Genomic DNA, 18,529 nt, shown 5'->3' with positions numbered 1-18,529 from the left:
CCCGAGGGGCAATTGAGAGACTGACCTTGCCGACCATACATACAATACACAAACATCACAATGGGGAAACAGGTCAGGCTAGGTAGCTGGCCGGTCCAGCTACCTAACTTACAAAAGTTAAAACGTGAGCATAGTTAATGTAGTTTTGTTTTTTCATTTGGTTTCAACACCGATTCACCAATTTCATTAATTACTACATCTATTTGCAGCTTACAATTAAGAAGTTCAGAACAGGTATTATGCTACAACTCAAGCACTCTCAGTAAACATGTGAGTCTGAATAGATATGTGCTGGATGTGTTGTTCTGACTAAAGCTAAAGCTGAGACTAAAATAGCATATTTTGTCATTTATCTTACTTGGGGTTTACATGTGCACAATATTCCTTGTTTAGTCTAATTCATATGAACTAAAAGCCTTTTAGTTTTAGTTTTACTTAGATATAATAACCTTCAGAACAAGAGCTGACAGTATATGTAGAACATGCAAAGACGCAAAAAAGCCAACCATGTAGCCAACCAAAATGCTCAAACCTTTATCAAGAGTATGCAGTACCCAAGCAGAAAATGACCCATTACAAGAGCTTACTTTGATCTGGTGTTATGTAATACATTACTAAGAATTAAAACATTACCCATAACTGTGTTGGTGCACTGGGTAAGTTTTTTTGACATTGTGATTACTGTAATAATTCATGGTTAGCGTTCACTAGTATAGGTTTAATGTAAGTGAGGTCAGAGGAAGTTGTGTGTCTGAAACTTAGCTGCCAGTTTGCTAAAAGTATGACAGACGTGCAGTTCAACTCATCTGGTTTTCACACTTTCAACCTTCATTCAGGATTAAACTGGACTCAACGGCAAACATATTCAGTCTGGTTTGGGCAGCCCTGAACTTTCCCAGTGAATGTGACAAGGCAGCTGTCCAACATGTTCTGATCAGACATTAAACATTTAACCCGCTGGTACAAAGTTTGTGTGATCATGCCTGCAAATAGCACAGACTGAGCTGGTGTCATGCACTCTCTTCTTTCAGCAAACTAAAATTCCTTTAGTGATTTTTAGGGTAAGGCCTGTTTTCCAGCTCTCAAAGATATTGGATTGGACATAGGTCAGAGCCCCACATGACATCTATTTCAACACTGGTTTTCACCCATCAAGCTGAAAAGCATTTCTGTCAGGACTGCTAAAGCCCAAATAACTTGCCTTCCCATTTCCATCTTCAGTAATTTGTTTTTAGCTCTATGGCTCTGTTCTGGGACCTTCACCATCTATGTGCATAGAGCCACCAGCTGCTCATTAATGCAAATATCTAATGGGACAATCACATTGCAGCAAGTCTGCATTTAGGGATGCAGACATGGTCAAGATAACCTGCTAAAGTAAAAGACAAGCATCAGAATGGGGAAGAAGTGATTTAAGTGACTTTGAATGCAGTGTGGTTGGTGGTGCCAGATATGCGAGTTTAATGACTCTTTGTTACAAAAAAGATATGCAGAAAGAGCACAACACATAAAACATTGAAGCAAATGAGGTATAGGAGGAGAAGACGGCACTGGTTTCCATTCCTGTGAGATAAGAACAGAAAACTGAGGATACAAATTGTACAGGTTCACCAAAAGTGGACCACAGAAGATTGGAAAAGCATTGCATGATGTGATAAGTGTTGACTTCTGCTGTGACATTCAGATGGTAGGACCAGAATTTTGCATGAACGACATGAAAGTATGGTTGCATCCTGCTTTGCATCAATGTTGCCTGAGTATTGTTGCTGACCATCTCCATCCCTTTTAAACCACAGTGTACACATCTATTGATGGGCTGCTTCCAGCAATGACAGCAGATATGACGTTAGGTCAGAAACAGCCTGAAAGCATGATTTGGGCTGGCAGTGGGTTGCAAAGCCACTTGCAGATGAGCAGCAACTGTGGGAAGGCTAAATTGGTTTAAAAACCTGCCACTGGTGTAGGTCATGTAGAAGAGTGTCAAGTAAGCCACCAGATGTTGCAGACTACAACTGAGTTTGACATAGTTTGATTCAATACTATGCTTTCTTAACAAATCTGGCTTTGTGGATTATGACAAATAAAGAAGCTGTTGCTTTAAAGCTGATATATACATTTTGCTACAATTAGCTGTATTTGATTAGGTATACACAATCAAGCATTATTAACATCATACTGTAAAGCACCTACTGTACTAACAATGATTTGCAGTCAGTAAACAGGTGTTGCTGTTTCAAAGTCCTGACATAGTAACCTCCACCTCATTCTTCATTTCAATGATAACATAATCAGACACACTCTGCTCCTTGTTTAGTTCCTCCAGTCCGAGTGAACAGGAGTACACTCTCTGTGAATGATTCTCTGGAAGCTTGCCACACATGGTTTTGAAAAGAAGTGCCTTCGTCAGGGAACACAGTGTCCCAGTCAAATCTCCCATTACATAAGCGACGGCTGTGTCGGTACAGTTGGGATTGTCCTCATAATGCCAGCGTGTCCTGCCCCTCAATCAAAACATTAGAGTTTACACAGTATGTGCAAAGAGGGAAAAAAAGAAAAAACAACAGCCTAAAGCAGTATTCCAGGGAAATAACAGACATCACCACCACAAAATGTCACGACACAATATCACCTTTTTTTTTTTATCAGGTCCCAGTACATGATAATAAGCTGATCCCTGGTAGACGCCATCAAAACAAGCATTAGTCATATTGTTGTCAAGTGGCAGGTTGTTTATTGCACCATATCAGCTACATTTGTGCTCTAACAAGATTTGATCTTGCTTCATTTTAAGGTATTTCGAGCAGCTGTGATAGATGAATCTGAGAGTTTATGCCTTGCATTGGAATACTTTGAAATGATTAGCACTTTTCCTGTAAGACTTTAAAACTTGCCAGTCAGAAGAAGATTTGCTGTCCTTGAAAATGTTTCATTTGAAAAAGAGAGTACAAGAAGCCAACAATGTAACAGCCAGCCACATATTTCTGCTATGAACAAGCAAAGAGTAAAAAACCTTTTCTGTATTTTCATGCATTATTTGGTCAATTTCATGTATGCTCGTGTTTTGTATTTCACTTCAGGCTAATGTCAAAACCAGGATTTCTAAAGGCTGCAGTCAGTGATGTGTCTAATCATCCTCATTCGAAGCACACCCGAGGGACGCTTGATTTGCACTTCTATTCCCTGATGATTTTGTGCATTTTATTTCAAGGGACACGTTTAAGCTTTGCAGCAGTAACCTGTGAAATTTCTTCCCCAAACAGCATGCGTTACTGTTTTGCATGCAATGCAATTTCCTGTTGTCTCATCCATGAGAATCCGACCGTCGTGTGAGAACGGCGACATATTTACTGTTTTTGATGTGATGGTTAGATTTGGGTAGCCCTCTTTCCTCTGCTTCAGTCATTTAAAGAATAACATGTTTGTTCAAGTATTACTCCAGTAAGGTTCAATTTCGACTTAGTTTAGATGCCTTTGTTGTTTTTGATCTGTCAGTCAGCTTCATTAACATAGTTGAGATATATACATGTTCAGTAAAAATCATCCCATATTTGTGAAATATGTTTTTAACATGCATAAAGATATGCGACACAAATTGCGCAGATATAGGTCGTGCACATTTAAGTGCGTTACTTCTCCAAACAAAAGACACGAACGTCACCTGATTTCAAAAAGAAATGTGACTTGGGACACCTGACTCTCACATGAGAGGCAAGCAAACACAAGAACACAGAAAAATAATCATGTCTTGTGTTGACTCAGCAGAATAAAAATGAGCATTGAAAAAAAAAATGAAGGTGCAAAGAATAAGAAACTGAATTATTTTGCCATTTTAAACTGGTTCTAGTCCAATTTTGTATGTTTAAGAAACATCCAGCATATTTTAAGACATAAAAGATTCAAATCGATTCATCAAATTTAATCAGAATGCAATTAAGTGTCTGAAGGTTTTAATTTCCTGGGGCGGGAAGAAAAAATAAAATGTATTAGTGCTGACATATCCATCTGCTCTTTAGTGCAGACCCTTGGTTAATCTTTACTCTGTGACACACCATTTTACTCTTTAAGCCAACTTTCTTCTGACTGGCTAACTCTCACAAACAGAAGGTTTTGACAACAGGTGGATGAGACAGATGCGTCTGCCCGAGATGTTCGTTTTCGGGATTCCTGCTGTTTTTTGACATCAACCAAGACTTAAACAAAACTGAAACTATGCAAAAAGCTTGTTTAGCTCTGTCTGCAGCCTGAAATTTTGACTGTCAGGGATTACTTCTAGACAGAACATGTTAGAAGGAGTTTTTCTACAACAGCATCATTATAAAGTTATATAATTTGGCTCACTGACACAGGATTTTGCATCACACTTTACAAAAAACAATTCCACTTTTTTCAGTGGGAAAATGTGGGGGGAAAGAGAGCAATGTTATTGGATCAATACTGGGGATGAGCATATCCTGGCATCTGAACTGGTCCTGGGAGGGAAAACGTAGAGTGAGAACATCAATGGTTGTTTGACTGTGGCTTATCACTGCCAATACAAATGGCAAGAGAAGCATTTTATGAACCTGTGAGAGATCGGAACAACCTCGTTCCAGAGAATAAATGTCATTTTATTTTGCTGTCGCTTGTAACTACAGGCTTGTTTAAAATTGGCCCTCGAGACACAACTATTGGAACGTGCTTAACTGGTCAGGGGGCTTATGGGAGTAGTTGTTGACTACCCCCAGTACTTTTCCGCTCTCCGTCAGCCTACATTCCTGCCAGTAGTCAGCTCCTATTCCCCACTGTCAACAAACAGCTGGGCATATCAGCCATAAATGTCTGTGCATTCTGTCAGTGCCATATTGGTGGAAGGGTGAGCAACTGGATGACAACAACAACTCCAGTGGAAATTTCCCCTCTCACTGTAGGGCAGGGGTGAGCTGTCGAGGGCTCATTAGGCAGACGTGGATTTAAATGCAAATAATTACACTTTCCTGCTAAAAAACTGACCCTGAATAAAGTTTAAGTTATCTCCATTGTAACACATTCATGATCACAACCTGTAAAAGACCAGGTTTTTAATAATTAATCAAGCCCATTGCATTTTTACAGTCTGTCTGACTAGTGTAATCATTACAACATTCACACTGTATTTAGTCCCTATTCAGAACACGAAGGATAATGGGAGTGCTACGTGAATACAGATTAAAGATATTCTACTAATCAAGTCTATGAAAGGAGCTTCTGCATGGCCATTGTAATCATTTTAAAGGAAGTACCGTCAGTGAACGATGAAGTAAGTAGAGAGGGAAGTGCAAATGAAAGACATAACCAGAGGCCTGCAGTGGACAATCTTTCAAAGGTTATAGCTTTGAGATCAAAGTCTCACCATTATTTAAACTAAATTCTGAGCTTCAGGATCTTCTTTTGAGCAATCTGGTCTAAATATTAGACTCTCACTCAAAACTGGGACCATAACTATGTTTTAAAATGTCTTTTTACTTCAAATTTAAACAGAAATGTAAATGCAGAGCAAAACCACGAGAGCTAATTACACCAATTTGTTGGCTTTAACCCTGTAACACCAAGTGAATCCTATTAGTTTTTGTGGCCTTTACATCATCACTGTGATTTTTTCTCCCCCGAAAAACTTGATGTATACAATGTGACACATGAAGCGCTACCATGAGCAATAATTTCACAGTGCAGAGAAAATTCGACAAATGAAAACTCATATAGACATAATTTGCCAGAAGGTTCAATAAACACTCACGTTTTGAGAATTTTTTTTTTAAAATTGATTTTAGATTTCAGAAACTGCTGCCACCTAAGTCTGCTCTAAAGTAAGAAATGAGTGGCCTTTGGTGCCTCCTGCCCTAATTTGAGCCCAGAGCAAGCACTCCCACCAGTGCTCTTCCAGGTTATTCCATCCTTCTTCCTCTCCATCATTTAAATTGGCCAGCCATCTCCCTGGATATTGTTCCCAGGTTATCTTCTTCTGAAGGTAACACAATCATCCTCACCGTTACCAATAACGTTTTAAAGCTGGCACTCTTATCTAATCGTTCTTCCTCCAAGAAAAGGTCCGTGTCGTAGTTTTCATCTTTGTGGTCTCCCAAAAGATGCATTCTCCAAACCTGTGTGCCCAGTTTGCATCATGTTTTTCTTTTTTCTACAGAATGCTGCAAAATCCAATCAGAAACTGAAGGATTTCTGTGTGTATGTTTTGATTTCCTAGACCCAGTCTTGTTGGAGTTATCAGTTCACTAGCTGGGCCCACGTCCTCATTTTAGGTTCGACAGCGTTTTAGTAGGTTAAGGTGAATGGCTTGGAAATGAATTCAGCTGCGGTTTGGGGAAGGCCTCGAAGGAGACTGGTGGCAGCTCCCAGGCCTGGCAGATCTCCATGTACTAAATAGAAGTGAAGAAGTTAAAGAATTGAAAAGGGGAGGAAGGGGAGGAAACGAGAATGAACAGCTTGTAAAGGGGAGAACATATATAGATAAGAACTGGACAGAGCGTGTTTGGAGGCGTGGTCCTGCTCCTGAAATTCTGATACTTTATCTCCAATTAATCTGGACTGAATATGACCACAGCTCTATTTTTCTCTTTTAACCCCCCTGTCTGTAGCTTTTACACTGTACCTGTGAGTATCAATCATAACCGTTCCCAAAGCAAGGGGATGAGGGGACTATGTCATTAATGTGTGCACTGGTGCACTGTGGCTGTGAGGCTGTTACAGAAGTGTGACCAATGAATATCAATCTCCTGCCCTGTGTGCACCAGAGCATCTGGTTCTCAACTTAGAACCAAAAACTGAATTCAAGGAATGTGACAAAAGGCCTGCGGTGCTGTCCTGGCCTTAATGTCAAGCAGACCTACTGGGACAATGGATGTATTACAAACATCCTTACAGGTCAGAGATGTTTTGACCTATACAGTATTAGGCAAGTGGATTTATTGAAGTGGCTGGTCAGTGTAAGAGCTGTATATTACATGAACAGCATCAAGAAGCATACTATTTATTTTATGAAATATGCACACTCAGGGAGAGAATAATCTTTGCACTCTCTACCTTTGAGTCACTAATACTACTGTAATTGGCTGCATACTGCCAGATTCAACCAAGCAAATGCAGCTTCTCTGATGAAATGTGACCTGGAAGCTTTCTTCTTGTGCCCATCTTCACTGACGTAAAATGTGTAGGAAGAAACAGAAATCATGCAAACAATTATTAAAAGGCACTTCCCCACAAAGGTAACAAGGAGTCAGATCTCTGCCTCAATTAATTCCCGCTTTTAAAAACCAGAGTTGGAAACATTAGCGCACAATTGAAGAACCTGTATATAGTCAATACATATAAATGTCTATAATTGAGATCAGGTTTTCCAGAGTTTTCCAGAGCTTCTTGGAAAAACCTTACCCAGATGAAAAAGCTCTCAGTGTGATTGTCAATCAAAACACATCCACATGCTACATTAGAGCTACAATTGTCTCCTCTCAGTGTTTGCTCTTGTGTGCCTGCTCGAGTTACTGCAGAAGCATGAACCGGGATAATTGTGTCATCAAATTCTCAGAAGATGCAGCTATCTTGGGCTTAATGCACAAGAATAGCGCCCTATCAGTATAAGGAGAGAGTTGTGAAATGGTGTGATAAGAACCCTCTCACACAACATTAAAAAAACACATGAAAGAGACAGTTTTTTGATCCCAGAAGCCCAAGCCTGTGGGGATCCATCAAGAATCCATCACTCACATCTATTCCTGCAAGAAACTTAGGCAATACAGCATCCTGGGAGAATGTCAGAAAAGGTTTTACGAAACAGTGCTGACCTGAAGAGAGAGCATCATGAGATTCAGAATTTCAGCTGGAGCTTTTTTAGCCATCCTGCATGAAATGCTAAGCAACAGCGTGCAGGCATGAGTAGGCTGTGTATTGACATGCAGATTAGCTAATCTGTCAATTTGAGTCATTAAAGAGCAGACATCTTTCTAACAGCATCTTCAAGGTAGGCTTCAAGATGGTCTTTTCTTTATTTTGTGTGAATGTAAAACATTGTGACATAACCACAGACTTGAGAAAATGTGATAGATATTTTATTGTTTTCTTATCACCCCATTTCCAAATATGTTAGTGTTTCATGAGAGGAGTCACTATAACAAGGGTGAGAGACAGAAAAAAAAGAGTTGCAGGAGGTAGATTCAGAAATAATGTGAAGATTCTGCTTAAAAGGTTTAGCTTAGACAGATAAGACCCTACGTTTATGAAAAACCGAAGACAAAAGAGAGATGACAGCAAACTCTAAATGAAGGCTGAAAGGAAGGAGATTTAATTAAAGCTTTTTTCTCCCTGTAAAAAAAGAAAAACCTACACTTGCTAGAAGAAGAAGACCACAGACACTCAACACTACTGAAGCTTGCCCACTGGGGCTGGTCAGCTCCTTTCCCAAGCTTTCATACCCAGTGCTGATTGCTGAGTGGAGTCAGCTGTGCACTGGCTTTGCAGGGAAAAGGGGTGACATCAGAGTCAGTGGAAAGGACACGCCTCCATCACAAAACACGGTAGGCGTGCTAGCACCATAACAGTCAGATTACTGTAAAATGTAAATGCATACACAGCAATGATTTGCAAATCACTCAAAGCATTCTTTAATACTAGATGGTCTCAAAACCCACAAATCAATTACTGAAACTATGAAATTTCACCTGTGAGGCTGAACCTTCAGAAGTAAAGATTGCAAAGTGTTCATCATTCTGCATGGACAAAGAGTTCACAAGCAAAAGCTAGATAAGGTGAACTTGGGAATTTCATCATCTGTGTCTACATAATATTAAAAGATTCAGAGAATCCACAGAAACCTCTGAAAGGATGAAAACCAATACTGAATAGCAATGATCTTCATTGAGTACAGATGTGGTTCTGTAGTGGGAATCACTGTATGGGCTCAGGAACACTTGTGGAAACTACTGTCACTGAACACAGTTAGCATCCAAGTAAAAAAAATCCATGAACTGCTTTTTGTCTGAGAGATCTGAGTCTGATGTGCTGTTTGGAAATCAGGGACGTCCTACCCTTCAGGCTGAAGAGGCAAGACCCCACAGAACATGTTGTGAGTGCAAAGACTGGGCGCATTGTCTGTGATAGTAATGAAGTGGCATTAGTGCACTCAGCATAGGTAACCACCACACCACAAAATTCTGGGCGGCATGGTGGTGCAGTGGTTGCCAGGTCCTGCACTTCTCTGTGGCTTCCTCCCACATTCCAAAGACACAAATGTCCACTGAACATGAACGTGGGTGTGAATGATTGAGTCTTTATGTGTACCTAGCCTCCCACCCTATGACAGCTGGGATAGGCTCCAGCCCCACTCCAAACATGAACTGGATAAAAAGGAGTGAGGGAGGGCTGGATACAGATTTTGGAGTAATATATTCAACTATGAAAACAATGTATTATTTTGCTCAAGGACTATTTCATGGAGATAAAGCCAAACTACATTCCTTAAACATTACAGGGTGAAAAAGTGCTTATTTAGCCTGCCTGCAGTCCAATCCTGCCACTCACTGAAATCATGCCACACATTATGAAATATTTTGTTTCAAAATATGACACAGGAGGCCTTTAACTGTGATGAAAACTTATATCAAGTAATAATAGGAAACAGTGTCTTTCAAAAGTCCAATAATGTTCCAAGTTCACAAACTCTTACACAGGGGATCGTTAAAAGACGAGGTGATGCAACGCGGTGGTAAACTTGCTCTGCTGCAACTTTGAAATGTTTTTCAGGTATCAAATTCAACGTGAGCACAAAAATCATGTCATTTGTTAGTTTCAACATCTGACACATTGTCTTTGCAACATTTTCAGTTAGTATATCTTTGCATTCTATGATTATTTACATTTTTACACAGGACTAGCCACTAGTTTTTATTTAAACACCATCAATTTTTAAGTGGACCACGACGCGTTTTGTGCACTGAAAGACAATTTTATAAAAGATTTACTGCTGGAAGTCCCAAATAAGACGTGCAAATGAAACAGCACTTTCTCCTTCTTGGCAGAGGTTATGCCCATTTCAGAAGTGGGACACTGACCCAAATTATCTATATGAGGGTCAAAGATGTAAAAGACGCAGCAATCAGACAGAGACCTGGATTTGAAATTGTGTTTCCAGTGCCTGACACTTCATCTAGCTTAGTTGGCACCAGTGCCAGTTCAAGCAGCGTTTTTTTCTTCACAGCCCTGAAAACAGAAGGTGTGAATAATTTTCATGTATAGAGGATGTAGCCATTGCAGGAGCCATGTGGCTTTAAATGTAAGCTGTTGAATTGTTTGCAAAAAAAAAAAGCATGCGCTATAAATAACACTTCAGTCCCGTTATGTGCTGCTTTTATCTCATTCCCTTCTGCTGTTTGGGGACTCTGTAAGGACTTAATGCGTCTGGACTACAGGGTCGAAGTGTTATAACGTTCGTGTTTGCCTCAGTTTGCTGTCAGATTCTTAGCTCTCCCTCTAAAATGCAGGGTGACTCAGGCAGGAGACATAGATGTTCTCGTTAAAAGGAGAAACTAACGCTGCTATTCCCGCGACATCATCATCCCACACTAGTGGAGCTCCACGGTGCGCGATGTGATGCTCAGTCCTGCACAGTAGCAGCTACAGGAGACGTGCTTATCCCTGCCACAGGCGCACAGGAGCACGGGAGGAGGAGGACTACAGGAGCGGCCAGCGGGTTTTTCCCGGGCACCGGACACACCGTGAAACAGGACGCTTTTCCAGGGGGTGCTGTCCCCCCGCTTCCCACTCTCTCCAGCGATGGCATCCACGGATCGATCAACGGGAGCGCGTGAGTTGTCTTCTTTTATGCAAACCGTGCAAAGGCTTTCATGTGACGGACATAGTGTGTGTGCGTGTGTGTGTGTGTGTGCTGGAGATAGAGAGCAAACTGCATGTCTAACACCACAGCCATGTTTTGGTCATCGCACTGATCGCCTCGTGTAAAAAAGAAAAAAGAAAAACGGGGATTTAAGATTTTCTTCTTCTTCTTTTTTTTAAATACAGCATACAACTGTGTTTATTTATTATACGCGCAATTTATTTGCCTACAGCTGATGCGTAGCTCTCCTTAAAGGAGACGCGTGTGCTCGCTTCTCTGGCAACATCAGCACCACAAAGAGCGATGCCCCTGGCCGCAGGCAAGCTTCAACTTCAGCTCCGTGCTCCGTGCTCAACGCGGTCAGCAAAGTGTAGACTACATCTGTTGGCTAGTGGTTGTCAAATCTGCTTTTCTCACTCTATATTGCTACTTAGGAGAGTTATGGAAAACAGTAAATTCTGCACAGCCTTCTATATATTTTCACTGCAGGCATAACTATCCTCTTAAAACCCTGCGAGAATATTTGGGAATTTCAGACATTTTCAGACTGAAAATATGCAAGCTGTTCTCGCAAAGCCACGCTTTCTTTCTGTTTTCTGTTGGTGCTGAAGGGGGGATGTGTGCTCACTGGATTGTAGAAGCAGTCTGTGGAGCATTTCTGGCTGTGAAATACAAACAGTGCGCATCGGCTAAGTAAAGACAAATGAGAGAAGGAGGTGAAAAGGAAAACAAAGACTTGCCCTTTTCTCGTGGAATAGAAACACTCGCGTATGGATGTAGCTGTTCTTCGTGGTTCGTTAATGTGTTCGAGAAAAATGGAAAAGTCACGGAAAAGCAGCCACGGGTTAAGAAAAATCTCACAGCAGAACTTCACCCGTGTATTCGCCTCTCCAAACAGAATTTGACTGTAATAGTAAGCTAGAGTGTGAACTGGGGAAAAAATCTATCAAGTTTCATGCTGATGTCTCCAAAATAAATGTGTCTGTTTAACTGCAAAGCGCACTCATCACTGAAGTAAACCGTCAGTAACTCAGTATCACATTTTTTGTCTATTTTGTAGATAGAAAAGAATTTGACCCATTGCTGATGCTTAAGCCGGTGGTTCACCAAACTAAAAGGACAAGCTAGCTGACCAGGATCCGTCCAGCCTGGTATATAGACACAGATACTTGTGTTTAAACTGCATCTCCTGGTTGTATGAATGTGGGTTGATGTGACTCCTGCACATGAGATGGAAATGGCACAGTGGAAACCAAGAAAATGGAGATTTGTAAGAGGTGTTTAATTAAAGTTGGAGAAAATGCTGTTCTAACCAAGAGCTTTTGGTGTATAAATCACACCAAAGCATGAAGTGAAAAATGAAGGAATGTGATACTTGAACAGGATCCAAGACTTGACTCTTAGGTGTGTGTTTGTGCCTCCAAATCTACCCCCTGAGGTGGAATTCATGGTATTGCATTTTTGTTTGTTTGTTTGTGTAGCTATTCAGCTGGCCTGAGTAAAAGTTTATGGATATGCAACCGTTGCAGACATGCTTGCACGGAGCCCAAAAAGCCCTCGAAAAATAAAACAACCAAGAAAAGGAGAAAAAATCTCTTAGCCTGATGGAGATCATGGGCACCTCTGGTGACAGTACAAAGATGCAGCATGTAGACAGCAGAAAAGCACCGTGTCCTCTGTGCAGGGTCAATGCACAACCATGCCGGGCCTTTAAAAATAATTTTTGTTTTGGTCCTTGTGGTTTGTTTTTGGTGTGTTTGTTAGCAAATTTACTCACAGTTTTTTGTATGGATTTGTATGAAAAGTTTACCCCGGGTGTGATTTGGTTGAGCTTCACAGTGATTAACTTTTGAGGTCAAGACCATCAAAGCCTGATTTTTATTTTTTTTTAATTACTTTTACTATCCAGAAGTTAAAATGTCTGGTTATTATCCAATTAGGTCAAATCTCAAATTTTTAACTTCTGAGAAAATAGCTACAATTGAGGAAGACAACTTGGAACTTCAATTTAATAACCCCAAATTTTGACGTATGGGTGCCAAAAACAACCCAGATCTCTGTAACAACAAACTTTGTTAAGGATTTTTTTTTTAACATCGAAAGATCGGAAAAAATTGCTCCCATCATGTACTCACAATTCCATATTAAACTATAACGGCTTGATATTCCCACGAAAATGTTACAGACTAACTAAGAGTAACACAGCATGCTGCTCATCTTTATTCATTCAGGATGTGTTTGGATTAAATTATATTGTAGTTTGAAGTCGTTTGTCTTTCTTTTATGACAAACACAAAATGTTTTTGCATAGAGTGAATATTTAAAGGATTCTCTCAAGAGCGGGCAGGGACATCGTGCTGAAAGGCAGTCGGGATTGTCTTCACGGGCCTCATAGCGTGTACACAGGTGCACAAGGAGGAAAGCGAACATTTGAGCATGAAGGAGGAGTGCCTAGACCATGAAAACCTTGAATATCTAATCACTCTTTTGGGACTAACATCCCTGATCCGAGTCATTATTTCACATGTTCATATAGCCTTAATAATTAGCACCATGCGCAATCTGTCAGTCACTGTCAGTGCCTCTGCAGTGGCCTGTAAGAGGGGTCAAGAGGTTACATTAAGAACGCTTAACTTTAAGCTTCCCATCCATCTACAGAGCCAGATCTTACCGGTCTCCAGACTTCAGTTGATTAGCACCACTTCAGCTTTCATCCCACCCTTCTTGTCAGTTCCCAGGGGGTCGCCTTTGAGGGAGCTAATTTAAGTAAGTGAATCATAACTTTACCTGCTAATCACCAATCACATAACCACTGTACTGCTGTATCGTCCCTCATGGGTCCGGGCTTGTTTTGCTGTTTTTCTGCCCTCGTTAATCATGTTTTTTTCCCTCCACGCTTTAAATTGGATCGCAGCGAGCTCCTCCATGCTTGAAGCTGTTGTATAATGTACTTTGTTATTTGCTGATGAGTGCTGTTGATGCTGTTTTTTTGGAAACATGATGCGCTGTGAAGTGAGGTTAGAGTATGCCAGTGAGTTTACTCTCATGAGGAAATGGCCTCTCAGACAGATTTTGTTTAGAAAATTATTAGATTTATACCGAGGACACCGTCTACACCTAATATTACATATGTTATTTTGGGGTTTGTTGTGTTTTATTTGATTGTATTTAGACACACTTGAGGGGAAAGTGTGCATCCCCAGCTCTGGGATTGAGCTTTCATTGTGTGAGACACACCGTCAAGTGTTTATATCATTTTTTAATAATACAAAGTCTTTTTTAGGGGCGGCCGACTTTGAGGCTTGCTCTATGAGTAACTCCTGTAATGTGTTTAAAGACAGTGTTTGTGTGTATTTGTGCGTGTGTGGAAGGAGTGGTTACTGACGCAATCACACTGAGAACATTGGCACCTTTCATTGCACAGAGGAAGTGTTTTTCTGTGCTGAATGAATTAACGTGCCGAAGCAAACGAGAATCACAGCTGAAACAGTTGCCGTTTGCACGACTCGTTCAGGGTGCAAAATCTGAAAAATCACATCCTTTGCAATACGCAGAATCTTAAGAGCAGATTTGCTCTGCAGGTCTAACATTTAACCCTTCTGGAAAAGAAATGCTTTTCAAATCGTTGCCTCAGTTTTGCAAAATAGAGAAACGCAGTCGATTATTAGGTCTGCTCAGCTCTGTGAGTGGCACATTTCGGGCTCTGCTAATCACTGATGTTTTTTTTCCTGCAAAGTGCGCATTAAGATTCTGACATGCAAACATAAATCTGCTTTTCTGTTATCATTAGAAGAATTTCTCATCCAGACACGATTCTCATGATGTTAATTCAATTATGCAAAGCTAAAAGCTGCCACTCACATAAATGAATAAAATCAATGCAACTTTTATATTACACAACACTACACACACACACACACACACACACTATATTATAGATGGACGCCCACATGACAAATAATGTAATTTGGTTGCTACAAGTTTATAAATGTAATGCTTGTAATGTAGTCTCATGCTGTTGGCCTGAATGAAAGATAAGGCGTGGGGAACAGAAGTCTGGTTGACTCAAGTATTTCTGCTTCAAACTCCAAGTGAACTTAGTCATGCAACACATCATTTGGATGCACAAAGGGATTTTTAGAGGGTTTCTCACATATGAAGTAGTACCCTTTAAGACCTGAAAAGGAGATATTGTGTAAGGTCAGTGGAGCTCCAATTATAGGGGTAGCTCCTTTGCAGAAATCACGACATAAAAATACACAAAGCTTGTGCAGAGCACTTTTAGGTAGGAAGTATTTTCTTTCTGTTGTCTATTTAAGGTACATATCCTTATTTCCCAGTGGGTCACCACAGTGGAGGGGACAAAACCCTCCTGTTTATACTAGGTACCACCACTAGGGGTAGATTATTCGGCGTGTAAGGCAACTGTGCTAACCAACTAGCTAAGACTACAGGTCAAATAATGCATTCTCACCAGGGAATTTACATAATCACGTTGCATCAGATGCTATTTGTGTTTCATCATTATGCATGAGGTATTTTATGGCCCAATTTTAGAGACTTACAAAATCAACTTCAGGAGGCTGGAGAGGTGCTGGTGACATAAGGTTATCTGCTATGAGACTGTGGTTCACATTTCCTTTGGACCATTATGTTTTGGACTTATTATCTGGGTTAGGTTCAGGCACTAATGGTTCAGTCACAGCAGAGCACGGCAACCTCTTCGTGACTAGAAAAAAATCAGCAGTTCCCCGACATTTGTGTTGAGGTTTTTGCTGTTGCTGGTTTAGACTGAGGGTGTTGCAACCACTGAGCAACTGTTTTCGATCACACAATGACTAAATACATTGCAACCTCTCTTAGACAGATTGGCAAAGCATTGCAAATAACTGGAGATTTGCAACACATTGAAATCAGTGCTAAAGACCGCAACTCAGGGCATCTCTTTGCAACCAGGGATTCCACTCAGCTGCTTGTATTCTGCATATATTCCTACATAAAAACAAGGTTGCTGAGCACCTGTGTCATTTCGCAGTTAGATTGCTGCCCTGAAAGAACTACGTGAGTTTTTGTGGAGGATTTTTGAATTTCTGTTTCAAATCTGGCAGAACTTGAATTCAAACTGGCAACAGATTCGCGATAGATGGCAACAGATTCCTGATTTTTGCCAGTTTATGACAGTTAATCTCAAACAGATTGAACGTAATGGCCATCTTGACCCCTTTCAATTACAACCTGATAGCAGACTGATAGGCGACCTACTCTTATTGATGTTTTATTGCAATCGTGACGCATCACAGTTGCTTTAAAGACAGCAGCTGACTACATGTGTTGACAGATCTGATCTCTCTCTCCAAAGAAACCATTTCAAAGGCAGTGATTAGGTCATGTCATGGTCTGCAACCACTGTTATATTGTTAAACCTGCTTGTCTAACACTATGTAAACACTTTGGGTGAAAACACACCCCATTGAAAAAAAGGTTAGGAGTTACAATCCCGCTTTGCCGATGCTGTAACCTGCTGTGTGCCACCAAAGAACTCCTTGTGTTTAACTAAGAGTTGCAATGCAGAGTTATACAATTGGTGGGTATAGAATACTTCCTTTGTGAAACTACTCAAGACAAGGTTTGTGTGTGTGTGTTTTTTCTTTTTTGAGTGCTGTGTTGGTTAACAGCAGGACACAAAAGAGAGCTATGAGTTCATTTGTATTGGCAGATGATCTTGGCTAGCTGTCCGTGGCTGCAGACTGAAGACAGTAGTTGGAGATGGCTGGAGAGCAGGACAAGCAGGTTTAATGCACAGTGAGCTGAGCCCAGGTAACTGAAATGAACCAAAGTACACGAAGAATACAAAACTAGGAACAAAAGCTGGCTCTAGCGTAAGTACATGAGAGACTAAAGGATCTGACAGCGAGTGAAATGAAGAGCTGGGGTATGTATGCAGCTGTGTCCTAAAAGAAGCCAATAGAGCTTAATGTTAGAACATTATGAATACAACGTGTTCTCTAGTGTTAAAGTCATAGGCGGCATTGAGGTTTTTTAGTTCTTTAACAACTTCTAGCTCCTGACAGACAAGAGTAATAATTACCACCAACAGTTCTTGTCATTAAACACAAACATGTACAGTTTGGGTTTTTTAACATATGATTAACGCTGCTATTTTTATTGTGAGGATAGTTGGATGAGTCATTTTATTGTTCTATATAAATCTGTGTTGTTTTTCTTCCCTGAACCTTGCTGCCCTGCTGGACTGAATCTGGGAGCTGTCAGCACGTTAAGAGTGACAACGCTGAGCAGTACACACTGTCTTCTTCGTACAAAGCATAACTGTCGTTATCGTCTTCTGCAAACGAGATCTTTCAAAAGGCAGTTCTGACATGATAATGCATTGAAATAGTCAAAAACATGCAGAAAGATTGAAGCCATTCAAGCAAATAAAGGACAGAACATAACACAAAGGACAGAAAGTCGTGTTCTTTAAAAAAAAAGAAAGAAAAGTTGGCAAAAATTCGACTAAAGCAAGTATGCAGGATTTTTTTAATGTCGTAAAGACCTTGGCCTCTCCAGCTTTCTGCTCTGTGAGTGACAAGCTGCTTGTGTTTAACCGCTGTGCTCTTTAGATTGGCTTCAAAAGCAGGATTTAATTTAAGACACTGCATGCGTTATTTCCTCTCATAGCTGAGTGTTCACTGTATATCGGCTGCATCAGGACGGCACAAACTGTTATTGCACGTCTGTCTTCTTCGTCGTGACGCTTGCACAGCCTGCGTTGGCTTATTGCAGCTTCGACGATAGCGTTAATGATGTTCTCACCTCAGGGGATGTCACGGGGAGATGGGATTAACGACAACGAATAATTTTCTAATGAATTAGAATTAATTTGAGTGTCAGGTCAAAATGGTGACGTAGAATTGATGTAAATGGATTGCATCACAGCTCAGAGGTCTGCTGGGATAATAAAGTGTTTATTATCCACTAAATGAGGCCGTTATTTCCAAAATTTATTGGCCTTTGCTGTCATCTTGAATTAAGTCTTTGATTGATTCTTAATTTAAAAATATTGATTATTGCAGCTTTCTCTAGCTTTATTAAAACCATTCTGTTCCACACTGTTAATATGTATTTGATCAAACTCAGGCCTCACTTACAGCCCAACATTTAATCAAAAGGAAATTGTGGATTTACGTCAATTTATTTCATTAGTTAAATTATAGGGGTTTAGTTTTATGGATGGCATTGTTAGATTAACAGTTACTCTCAACGAGGTTATTTGGCAAGAGATACGACATTGCTGCAAAATGAGGCACAAACAGTCACGGTGCACGGCATGCAAAAGTCTTGAGCCTTCCCATTTCTTTATAGTTTCTTTATAGTGGTTTATAAATTCAATTCAATTCAATTTTATTTATAATGTGCCAAATGACAACAACAGTCACGTCAAGGCCCTTTATATTGTATGGTAGAACCTGCAATAATGCATACAGTGAAAAACTATCATATGATTCCTATGAGCAAGGGAGGAAAAACTCCCTTTTAAGAGGAAGAAACCTCCAGCAGAACCAGGCTCAGGGAGGGGCGGGGCCATCTGCTGCGACCGGTTGGGGTCAGAGAAGGAAGACAGGATAGATCCCAATACCTATAAATTATTCAAGCATAAAAATGGCAAAGGGATGA

At 40.5% G+C, this 18,529-nt stretch overlaps 1 protein-coding gene across 1 annotated transcript in view; it reads left to right on the top strand.

Moving 5' to 3' along the window:
* Nucleotides 1-10,192: 10,192 nt before the first annotated feature.
* Nucleotides 10,193-18,529, top strand: part of tbkbp1 (TBK1 binding protein 1) — a 69,321-nt gene continuing 60,984 nt past the window's right edge. Inside the window, exon 1 of the mRNA XM_040014227.1 lies at nucleotides 10,193-10,825. The gene's annotated coding sequence lies outside the window, so the exon portion shown is untranslated. The remainder of the gene's footprint in view (nucleotides 10,826-18,529) is intronic.

This window comes from Simochromis diagramma, unplaced genomic scaffold (assembly GCF_900408965.1).
Source record: "Simochromis diagramma unplaced genomic scaffold, fSimDia1.1 OVJJ01000669.1, whole genome shotgun sequence".
NCBI lineage: Eukaryota > Metazoa > Chordata > Actinopteri > Cichliformes > Cichlidae > Simochromis > Simochromis diagramma.
Note: the sequence above shows the minus strand (reverse complement) of the source record. Positions and strands in the feature narration are given on the sequence as shown.